The sequence below is a fragment of the Oncorhynchus kisutch genome, linkage group LG11 (assembly GCF_002021735.2).
Source record: "Oncorhynchus kisutch isolate 150728-3 linkage group LG11, Okis_V2, whole genome shotgun sequence".
NCBI lineage: Eukaryota > Metazoa > Chordata > Actinopteri > Salmoniformes > Salmonidae > Oncorhynchus > Oncorhynchus kisutch.
The window spans coordinates 58,992,268-59,005,075 of record NC_034184.2 but is presented as its reverse complement, the minus strand read 5'-3'; the positions used below and the strand labels follow the sequence as shown (position 1 = coordinate 59,005,075).

General features: G+C 40.2%; 1 protein-coding gene across 2 annotated transcripts in view; it reads right to left on the bottom strand.

Annotated features, from left to right (window-relative positions):
* dlgap1b (discs, large (Drosophila) homolog-associated protein 1b) overlaps positions 1 to 12,808 on the bottom strand; it is a 269,804-nt gene that overhangs the window by 95,577 nt on the left and 161,419 nt on the right. The gene's annotated exons all lie outside the window — the stretch shown is intronic.

Sequence of the window (12,808 nt, the reverse complement as noted above, 5' to 3'; positions counted from 1 at the left end):
CCTTGGAATATCTTTTGATTTGCACGATAAAGTGTTGAAAAAGGACTCTGATCCATATAAGTAGTGGGGAGATGTGTGTGAAGGGGGTGGAGGAGAGAGATTAACACGCAGACACGTGTGCACACACACACACACACACACACCCAAACACACACACACAAACACACACAGCTCTCCCGCAGAGGAAGCTGTAGGGTGAGCTCATTAGCCCTCATCTGCAGGCACCAAGCAGGTGGGATATCCTTCAGCACCTTCACACCTGTGTGTGTGTGTGTCTGTGTGTGTGTGTGTGTGTGTGTGTGTGTGTGTGTGTGTGTGTGTGTGTGTGTGTGTGTGTGTGTGTGTGTGTGTGTGTGTGTGTGTGTGTTTGTAGGTCCACAAATTAAACTCCACATGCATTTTGGTGTTATGCAACCTGTGAAAATTAAATAGCTTACCTTCTTTCTACGAGAAATTATATCATTACAATGGTATTGGACAGACAACATAAACATCGAACAGACAACATAATATTAACACATGCAATGAAGAAAGTTGAATTGTTTTTCAAACAGGACACACATAATCGCACATGAATACACACACAAACACACACACACACACACACACACACACACACACACACACACACACACACACACACACACACACACACACACACACACACACACACACATAGACACACACACACATCCTCTCTCTCTCCTGTGACTCTCTCCCTCCAGGTCCAGTCTGTCTTAATTATGTATCGCCTCCTTAAAATAGAGCGTGGTTACCACGGCGAAGCAAACCCGATTACTCATTCTTGGATGGATGGAACATGGGGCGAAAGATGGGCACACGGGGACTGGTGCAGTGAGGGGTGGAGACAGAGGAGACAGAGGAAGAGGGGAGAGAGGGGAATGGGTAAAAAGGGGTGAGACAAGGGATGAGAGTGGGAAAGAGAAGGGTCATTGGGATGGAGAGCGGAATAAGAGGAATACACATTCACATTGAGGGAAAGTTGGAATGAGAGAAGGGGACAGAAACTTGATCTAAATGTATTTCGATACAGTGTGATCTCTTTTAATACACTCTAAAACTCAACGATATTGACAGGATTGGACTGGGGGTCTATGAAGACCACAGGACCTCTATCCCTCCACGGTCTCCATCCATCTGCTGACTGATCAACCCCTGTGGGACTGATTACCATCAGGAACATGTTCACTGTGTCCGACCAAATGCAAGAGCCTGCCTGCCTGCAATCACCACGACCTCAAAGGGGGTCGTGTTATCCTGGAGAGGCCCAGTGGAACAGGTCTGCTTTAATGAACACATGCTACTCAGTACGCCTAAGGCCCTGTGTGTGTGTGTGTGTGTGTGTGTACAATCCTCCATAACAGAACAACAAGCTGTGTTATGTACGTCACTCTCTCTCTCCTTCTCGCTCTCTCTCTCTATTTCTCTCTCTCTCTCTCCTTCTCTGTCTCTCTCTCCCTCTGTCTCTTTCTCTCTCTGTTTCTTTCTCTCCTCCTCTCTGTGATTACATTATGTTGTTATTATAATGCATTATGTTATTCAGGAAGTCTGTTTCCGTCAAAATAGAATGATGAAGAAATTTGAAATCTAGGCCAGGAGTAAATTAGTTTTAGTATAGTATGTCATTATTTCTCACCAAACGCCTGTTTTTTCTCTTTGGCTAGAAAATAATAATCCTCACAATTTAGACTACGTTTTTATTTATGGGTTTAATCGACCCAGAAATTGGCATTGTGTTCTGGCCCTGTCTGTGGGTATCATCGGATGGGGCCACAGTGTCTCCTGACCCCTCCTGTCTCAGCCTCAAGTATTTATGCTGCAGTAGTTTATGTGTCGGGGGGCTAGGGTCAGTTAGTTATATCTGGAGTACTTCTCCTGTCTTATCCAGTGTCCTGTGTGAATTTAAGTATGCTCTCTCTAATTCTCTCTTTCGCTCTTTCCTTCTTTCTCTCTCTCGGAGGACATGAGCCCTAGGACCATGCCTCAGGACTACCTGGCATGATGACTCCTTGCTGTCCCCAGTCCACCTGGCCGTACTGCTGCTCCAGTTTCAACTGTTCTGCCTGGGGCTATGGAACCCTGACCTGTTCACCGGACGTGCTACCTGTCCCAGACCTGCTGTTTTCAACTCTCTAGAGACAGCAGGAGCGGTAGAGATACTCTAAATGATCGGCTATGAAAAGCCAACTGACATTTACTCCTGAGGTGCTGACCTGTTGCACTCTCGACAACTACTGTGATTATTATTATTTGACCATGCTGGTCATTTATGAACATTTGAATGATATCTTTACATTAAAAACCAAAGTCTATTAGAATTCCAGTCATTACAATAAATGTTATACCCCTTGATCTTCAAGAATAGCACTTGAAAATGTGGAAGTATAGATTAGCCAAATTGTTTTACCTGAGCATGACCCCAAAACTAAGGATTTATAAGCCAGCTCTACTCTGTTGTTTTTTATTGTCATTGATTCGAGTTGAAAAATAAATCCTGTGCTCATGGAATTACATGCTTTGCCAAGAGTTTGCAAAGCTGTCATCACAGCAAAGGGTGGCTACTTTGAAGAATCTAAAATCTAAAATACATTTTGATTTGTTTAACACTTTTTTGGTTACTACATGATTCCTTATGTGTTATTTCACAGTTTTGATGTCTTCACTATTATTCTACAATGTAGACAATAGTAAAAAGAAAAGAAAAACCCTTGAATGAGTAGGTGTGTCCAAACTCTTGACTGGTACTGAATATATAATTTATAAGTCCAAAAATAGATGTAAAAACTCCTTTTAAGTCAATCAAAAGTGTACACGTTTGAGCATGTGTCCATTAGGCCTATAGATTTTTTTTTATCAGCATGAATTAGATTGAGCAATGAAAGCCCCACTTTTATTCCATAGGCTGGGATCTGCACTATGCAGTTGTTGTAAGAGCGCATTTTTCACTGGCTGTCCACCGGTTTCAAAAACAATGATTGATAGGCAGCTTAAACTTCTTGAATTCAACCATTATTGGGTTCAAATACATATTTAGATTTGTGAACAGCCATCCACAACAACCACAATCCGTAAGGCACAAATAGCTAAATGAGAGATCAGCAGTGTGATTCACATCAATGCGTTATGTAGATATCAATAATAAGTGATATCTTTATCGCCGTAGACGACACCACTGCTGTCATCCTCACCTCCAAGCATTTATTCAAGTTGGATAATCTTTGGCCGACAGCAGTCGCACCATTGGAAGACAGATTGGACTGTAGCCTCCAAAAGCCTATTCCTGCTCTTTTCCCGCGATCCATCAAACCCATTTGGTGTGTTATCATAGTGGTGTCTGACTTGTGGTCAGACTCTCTCAGGTGGAACAAACTTAAACTTGCGCCTTTTTTCAATGCTGATTTGAATGTCATTGAGAAAACAGAGAAGTGTCAAAGATTTTTTTTCCGCAAAACATCCTTTCTGAATGTAAAAGTAATGCTCTAAGTAATCATCTAGTTTTTCAAAAGTACATTTAATCTGATTACAATTTTTTGCTGGTAACGTAAAGGATTACAGTTACCGTTTAAAAAACACCATGTAATCCAATACTCCCCAACCCTGCCTAAATGGTACACTATTCCTCATATAGTGCCCTATATATGACCCATAGGGCTCTGATCAAAAGTAGTGCACTATATAGGGAATAGGGTGCCCACGATTTCACCTTTCCTATAACTGTAAAATAAATATGGTTATATTTAGTGACAGCACAATATTGGCATTATTTCATATAACTGACGACAGAGAGACTTTTCTCCTAAACGTCCACTGAGCGGTGCAGAGTCGCCATTCAAATGTGTGCAGACTCATTACAACTTTAAGTACGATTTTGTCCGTCTGTGTTTCAATTCCACAAATGTATTTTTTTTTTAAATAACTTGAGCTCTATAAATCCACCTGAGAACATCACTGCGAGATTAAACTACTATTGTTGCATCTGCTAAACTCCCTCATTTCATATGCGCTATTGCATGCGCAGCTGACACAGGAAATCGTTCCTGTGCCTGGATAGGCCTGAAAATGTGGCATGTTGCTCCCTATGCAAATAAACACTGCAATAGTGCATAAGTATCGGGACAAGCAGCGCTTTTCGGTAGTTTAAGGCAATTGATGTTGTGTCGTTCAAAGAGTGTGCTGTACACAGAAATATCAGTCGGAACTAGTCCAGAACCACTCAAAGTCTCCTACAAATGGGGACTTAACATCTAAGAGTTAACATTCAGGCGCTAGTGAAAGTCTCCACACCCTTTCCACAGTTTTTACATTTTGCTGCTTAAAAATCTTATCTAAAAAGGGAAGGAATTCGTTTTTTTCCCTATCTATCTTTACCACCTACTCCACATTTTCAAAGTGAGAGAAAAATGATAAAACATTTCCAAATGAATGATGTCTTCACAACCCAGAGTTAATGTAAAACTTTGCGGAAGCACCTTTGGCAGCCATTACAGCGCTGAATCATTTTCAATAAGATTCTACCAACTTTGCACAATTCTTTAGGGCTACATTTATCCATTGTTTTTGTCAAAATTGTTCAAGCTCATTAAATTTGGTTTCGGAGTCATGACAGCAATATTCAATATTCAATAGTCCAACCCAGATTTTCAAACAGATTTAACTCATGACTGAGATTAGACCATTCAGGAACACTCAACACTTACGAAAGCCATTCTGGTAGTTGCTGCCACTTTGGAAGGTCTATAGAAGTGCAAGTGATATAAAACACTGAATATTCCTTCATATATATTGTAATGTGTAAATACTTCACCTATTTTTTACGCTATTGTACTGTGTGTCATTACACAGTACTTTCTTTAATACCGTATTTATATTCCAGCAATTGTACTGTAATACAAAATACAGACATATATTTGCCACTGAGATGCCCGTGAGCTACTGTCAAATTGGAAAATGTTTGAGGCTTTTTCTTTCACTTTGAAAATGTGAAGTAGGTTGTGTACATCAGTCTGAAGAAAATCTCATTGATTCTCTTTTAAAATAGAATTAAGACTGTGCAAGGGGTGTGTAGACTTCCACTTGGCACTGTATAAGGTCTCTGTGTGTGTGTGTGTGTGTGTGTGTGTGTGTGTGTGTGTGTGTGTGTGTGTGTGTGTGTGTGTGTGTGTGTGTGTGTGTGTGTGTGTGTGTGTGTGTGTGTGTGTGTGTGTGGAGATGGGAAGAATGTCTATTACATGTATTTGAAATACGTATTTCAATTACTTTTGAATATTTTGTCATATGAATTACACTGGGCTGAACTACAGTCCAATGTATTTTGTATTTTCAAAATACAGTAATTCTGTTATTTGTATTGTCAAAATACAAAATACTTTTCTCTACCATTTAAAAAAAATTGTAGTTCACATTTTGTATCAAAAGTCTGATGGCACTATGGTGTGATAAGAGCATCTGCTAAACTAACTAAATATAAATGAATATGTAAAAATTTACAATTGCAAAGCATGCTGAGTATTATTCTAATGAGCTCCGTCCCGAAACAAGGCCAATAATAATACCCAGTGTGCTTTGTAGTTCATTTTGGTATGTTCATTTTCACATACACATTTACAATTTGGTTATTTAGCAGACACTTATCTAGAGTGACTTGCTCAACTAAGGTAGATAAACGTTTCTCCCTGCTGGTCATCTATGAACATTTGAACATCTTGGCCATGTTCTGTTATAATCTCCACCTGGCACAGCCAGAAGAGGACTGGACCACCCCTCATCGCCTAGTTCCTCTCTAGGTTTTTTTCTAGCGAGTTTTTCCTAGCCGCCGTTCTTCTACACCTGCATTGCTTTCTGTTTGTGGTTTTAGACTGGGATTCTGTACAGCACTTTGTGACATCAGCTGACGTAAGAAGGGCTTTATAAATATATTTGATTGATTGACTGAAACAACAACATACTGTATCACAGTCATAGCATGTAAATGTTGTTGTATCCGTTACTGAGAATGTTGTTGCTGTTCGGGCCGGCTACTCGCAAATGTAATTTTGTGTTGTAAAATACAAAACACATGCATTTTAATTGAATACATTACAAAATACAATTATATTCTAGTTCATTTTGATACATTGATCTTAATGGTATTTTCCATTCCTGTGTGTGTATGCGTGCGTGCTTGCTTATAGGCCTATTAAAGTCATTAATTGCCTCTGTGCTGCACCACCGTTCCATAATTGGTGTCGCACAGTGCTCAGCTCTCTCCATAATGATGACTGAGCATCCAGAGGGAGATTCATTGATATTCACCTCAGTGGGAGCAATAACAAACACTTGTATTCTTCTATGTGACGATGCATGTGTCCTCACTGTGGCGTTTCATCGCCAGTCAACATGCCGCACACACACACGGAAGGGCAAAAATGACAAAATACCATAAAGAATATCAACGTCTCAAAATAAACCCAATATTTGTGTTTTGAAATGTATTTATGTATACAGTTCACAGCAGCACTGATCAATGTGTTGACTTGACGTCTGAGTTTTTAACGAACCCTTCTGTTCCATGCTGGCTGAACACCTAGCTAGCCAGTAACCAGCTAACACCAGACACAGATGAAAGGAGAAACATATAAGTATCTTTGCCATAGATGAATAGGGTCAACTTTTAGTTATATTTGCTGACACCCTACAGTTACATTTTGGCACCAGTAGAGTAGCTATCTAGCTATATAAACCACGCCCCTCTGCAAACATGCCTTCTCCAATGTTGGTTACAAGGCGGTACTTGTTTAAAATAGGTAGAGGCGATCATGTTACTATTGGTGTATTCAAATGAGAGTTACGATGATGTCACCTTGTCCCCTTAATTATGAATCCAAATGTTTGATGTGAGGGAGGGGACCAGTAACTTTATGATCAAACTTGATTAAAACTAGAAGTATAACAGTTGTTAAAATACTTTGAATTTCACCAGGTTCATATATTTATATAGAATGTTGATTTGTTATTACGCATGCTTGCATCCTGGGAATAGGGGAGGGAGTACAATGGCTTGCTAAAGTATTCACCCCCTTGGCATTTGTCCTATTTTGTTGCCTTACAACCTGGAATTAAAATTGATTTTGGGGGGTGTTGTATCATTTGATTTAAGCAACACGAATACCACTTTAAAGATGCAATTTTTTATTTATTGTGAAACTAACAAGAAATACGTTTTTTAAAAACCAGAAAACTTGAGCGTGCATAACTATTCATAACTATACCTTCTGCTGGATGGTGAACCTCTGTGCCAGTCTCAAATCTCTGGAAGACTGAAACAGGTTTCCCTCAAGAATTTCCCTGTATTTAGTGCCATCTATCATTCCTTCAATTCTGACCAGTTTCCAGGTCCCTGCCGATTAAAAACTTATCCACTGCATGATGCTGCCACAACCATGCTTCACAGTGGGGATGATGTTCTTGTGGTGATGAGAGGTGTTGGGTTTGCATCAGACATAGCGTTTACCTTGATGGCCCAAAAGCTTAATTTTAGTCTCATCTGACCAGAGTACCTTCTTCCATATGTTTGGGGAGTCCCCCACATGTCTTGTGGCGAACACCAAACGTGCCTGTTTATTTTTTTTTTTAAGCAATGGCTTTTTTCTGGCCACTCCTCCATCCTCCATACGGCTTAAAGTGGTCATATGGACAGATACTCCAATCTCTGCTCTGGAGCTTTGCAGCTCCTTCAGGGTTTATCTTTGGTCTCTTTGTTGCCTCTCTGATTAATGCCCTCCTTGCCTGGTCCGTGAGTTTTGGTGGGCAGCCCTCTCTTGGCAGCTTTGTTCTAGTGGCATATTCTTTCAATTTTTTATTAATGGATTTAATGGTGCTCCGTTGGATGTTCAAAGTTTCTGATATTTTTTTATAACCCAACCCTGATCTGTACTTCTCCACAACTTTGTCCCTGACCTGTTTGGAGAGCTCCTTGGTCTTCATGGTGCCTCTTGCTTGGTGGTGCCCCTTGCTTAGTGATGTTGCAGACTCAGAACAGGTGTATATATACTGTGATCATGTCACAGATTATGTGACACAGGTGGACTTTATTTAACTAATTATGTGACTTTTGAAGGTAATTGGTTGCACTAGATCCTATTTAGGGGCTTCATAGCAAAGGGGGTGAATACGGACATTTATGCATGCACCACTTTTATGTTTTTATTTTTTAATTTTTTTTTAATAAGTAATTTTTTTCATTTCACTTCACCAATTTCGACTATTTTGTGTATGTCCATTACAAGAAATCCAAATAAAATCAATTTAAATTACAGGTTGTAATTAAACAAAATAGGAAAAACGCCAAGGGGGATGAATACTTTCGGAAGGCACTGTACTTACATTTTGCCCTGCATGCTCAAATAGTTTGATGCACACTTTTAGAGGTAGGAGAGGAAGGCACACTTTTTCTGTCGCCTTCAGAAACATTTGATTCCTTTAAGCACAAAGTCCCGCTAGCGGGACACCATACCTTACCTCTAAGTGTTAATTTAACTCTTTACAGTGTTAACTATTGAATTAACACTAGAAATGTTGAATTGAGAAATAAACACTAGTTAACATGGGCCAATTTGCTGAGTGCTAGGAAAATAACATCTGCATTTCAAGAACCTTTTAGAATTCTGAAGAACATTAGATGCCACGTCAAGAACCCCACACTTAACTCAAAGGTTATTTATCGGGCAAGAGTTCTCCAAGGAAAAGGAAAAGCCATTAAATAAACTATTTTTCTTTCAGTGTAGGATGGGTGTTCCTGTATCTGTCTGAGCAACTTTGATGTTTTTAACGTTTAAGCAGCTACATTATTACTTTCAGATGTATCTCCATACGGTTGAATTTTTCATGAACACATACAGTGAAAGGACTTTGCTGTTGCGTCAGGAATTGAAGTCTCAACACAGGACTTGAAAATTCTGAAATTCAACTTCTAAACCATGGAAGTTAACAGAGAGAAACGTCTCTTTTAGGGAAGGGAAAATAATTGACGATTGTAATATGTCCATAAATGTCACCCGACTACAGAAACGGACTGGCCAAAGGGCAGTTTGGGTAAATGCCAAATGGATTGGTCCATCTTTATGCCAGTGGGCCTGTCTAAATTGGGGGTTTTGCACATAATTAGCATTATTTGGCTAATAATGGTGGCCTCGAGGGGAAAAAAGGGCCATTGTGAGGGTCTTGAGGGAAAAATGGGCCATTGTGTTAGAAATGCTTGAGCCAATTTCCGGTCCCAGTCTGTCCCTGCCTAGGAGGGTCTGAAGCCATAAAGCAATAATTAATCATGTTGAGTTCCATGCAGAAGGAGAATCCAACCATACACATTAAAGTGCATACTGAGCACAAACATGGAACATGGAACATCAGGGTCATGGATACAAAACATTCCATACAATGTATGTCCCCAAATGGCACCCTACTCATTATTTAGTGTCCATATGGCTCTGGTAAAAAAATTAATACAAAAAAAGTAGTGCACTGTATACTGTACGAATCAACTGCTCCAACCCCCACCCCTCACCACATCCCCTCACACACACACACACACACACACACACACACACACACACACACACACACACACACACACACAAACACACACACACACACACACACACACACAAAACAAAAAACACATGCTGTAGTCATGATTTGCATAGTGTTGTTGGAAATAATGTAAACTTGTAGATGCAAGACCTGGGATAACTATAGTTTTTACTACACTTTGTGGAAAGTAACCCTTTTTCAGGGGAACAAATAGTTTATTTCGAGGTCACTACAACTACATGAATACAGATCCCTTTTTATAATTATTTGAATACAGCTTTCAGAAAGTAAACTTTTTTTCAAAACGATTTGAGTATACACTGAACAAAAATCTAAACGCAACATGTAAAGGGTTGGTTCCGTGTTTCATGAGCTGAAATAAAAGATCCCCGAAATGTTCCATGCGCACAAAAAGCCGATTTCTCTCAAATTTGGCGCACAAATTTGTTTACATCCCTGTTATTGAGCATTTCTCCTTTGCCAAGACAATGCATCCACCTTATAGGTGTGGTATATCAAGAAGCGGATAAAACATCATGATCATTACACAGATGCACCTTGTGCTGGGAACAATAAAAGCCACTCTAAAATGTGCAGTTTTGTCATACAACACAATGCCATAGATATCTCAAGGGAGAGTGCAATTGGCATGTTGACTGCAGAAATGTCTCGATGATCTGTTGCCAGAGAATGTAATGTTAATTTCTCTACCATAAGCCACCTCCAACGTTGTTTTACAGAATTTGGCAATACGTCCAACCTGCCTCACAACCACAGACCATGTGTATGGTGTAGTGTGGGCGATCAGTTTGCTGATGTCAATGTTGTGAACAGAGTGCCCCATGGTGGCCTTGGTATGATATGTGCAGGCATAAGCTACGGATAACAAACATAATTACATTTTATCAATAGTAATTTGAATGCACAGAGATACTGTGATGAGATCCTGAGGCCTATTGTCGTGCCATTCTTCCGCCACCATCACCTCATGTTTCAGCATGATAATGCACGGCCCCATGTCACAAGGATCTATACACAACTCCAGGAAGCTGAGAATGTCCACATTCTTCCACAGCCTGCATACTCACCAGACATGTCACCCATTGAGCATATTTGGGATGTTCTGGATCAATGTGTACGACAGTGCGGTACAGTTCCAGACAATATCCAGCAACTTCGCACAGCCATTGAAGAGGAGTGGGACAACATTCCACAGGCCTGATCAACTCTATGCGAAGGAGATGTGTCACACCTCATGAGGCATCTGGTGGTCACACCAGATACTGACTGGTTTTCTGATCCACCCACCTACCTTTTTTTTAAGTATCTGTGACCAACTTTGCGACCTTTTGCCACATTTCAGGCTTCAAACATAAAGATATAAAACTGTATTTTTTTTGTGAAGAATCAACAACAAGTGGGACAGAATCATGAAGTGGAACGACATTTATTGGATATTTCAAACTTTTTTAACAAATCAAAAACTGAGAAATTGGGCGTGCAAAATTATTCAGCCCCTTTACTTTCAGTGCAGCAAACTCTCTCCAGAAGTTCAGTGAGGATCTCTGAATGATCCAATGTTGACCTAAATGACTAATGATGATAAATACAATCCACCTGTGTGTAATCAAGTCTCCGTATAAATGCACTTGCACTGTGATAGTCTCAGAGGTCCGTTAAAAGCGCAGAGAGCATCATGAAGAACAAGGAACACACCAGGCAGGTCCGAGATACTGTTGTGAAGAAGTTTAAAGCCGGATTTGGATACAAAAAGATTTCCCAAGCTTTAAACATCCCAAGGAGCACTGTGCAAGCGATAATATTGAGATGGAAGGAGTATCAGACCACTGCAAATCTACCAAGACCTGGCCGTCCCTCTAAACTTTCAGCTCATACAAGGAGAAGACTGATCAGAGATGCAGCCAAGAGGCCCATGATCACTCTGGATGAACTGCAGAGATCTACAGCTGAGGTGGGAGACTCTGTCCATAGGACAACAATCAGTCGTATATTGCACAAATCTGGCCTTTATGGAAGAGTGGCAAGAAGAAAGCCATTTCTTAAAGATATCCATAAAAAGTGTTGTTTAAAGTTTGCCACAAGCCACCTGGGAGACACACCAAACATGTGGAAGAAGGTGCTCTGGTCAGATGAAACCAAAATTGAACTTTTTGGCAACAATGCAAAACGTTATGTTTGGCGTAAAAGCAACACAGCTCATCACCCTGAACACACCATCCCCACTGTCAATCATGGTTTGGGCCTGCTTTTCTTCAGCAGGGACAGGGAAGATGGTTAAAATTGATGAGAAGATGGATGGAGACAAATACAGGACCATTCTGGAAGAACCTGATGGAGTCTGCAAAAGACCTGAGACTGGGACGGAGATTTGTCTTCCAACAAGACAATGATCCAAAACATAAAGCAAAATCTACAATGGAATGGTTCAAAAATAAACATATCCAGGTGTTAGAATGGCCAAGTCAAAGTCCAGACCTGAATCCAATCGAGAATCTGTGGAAAGAACTGAAAACTGCTGTTCACAAATGCTCTCCATCCAACCTCACTGAGCTCGAGCTGTTTTGCAAGGAGGAATGGGAAAAAATGTCAGTCTCTCGATGTGCAAAACTGATAGAGACATACCCCAAGCGACTTACAGCTGTAATCGCAGCAAAAGGTGGCGCTACAAAGTATTAACTTAAGGGGGCTGAATGATTTTACACGCCCAATTTTTCAGTTTTTGATTTGTTAAAAAAGTTTGAAATATCCAATAAATGTCGTTCCACTTCATGATTCTGTCCCACTTGTTGTTGATTCTTCACAAAAAAATACAGTTTTATATCTTTATGTTTGAAGCCTGAAATGTGGCAAAAGGTCGCAAAGTTCAAGGGGGCCGAATACTTTCGCAAGGCACTGTACTAAGTTTAGACGCTCAACTACTGTATGACTCTTTCAACATAACACTAGCAAGATTTAAAGCTGCAATTCATTTAATGAGACCTGAAAATACTGCATAGTAATTCAAAGACATTTGCATACATTGCAAACAGCAATTGAAATGCTTAGCAAAAACACATTTGAACCTCTTTATGCATCTGAAGGGTTCGTTTCAAACACACTGTACCACCTTTAACACTAGAACTGCTATAGGCCAATGACGTTTGATTGTGTAAAAAACATTATCGCCCCTCCCCAAAAAAGCTACGTCAGGCTCCTTCCCTGA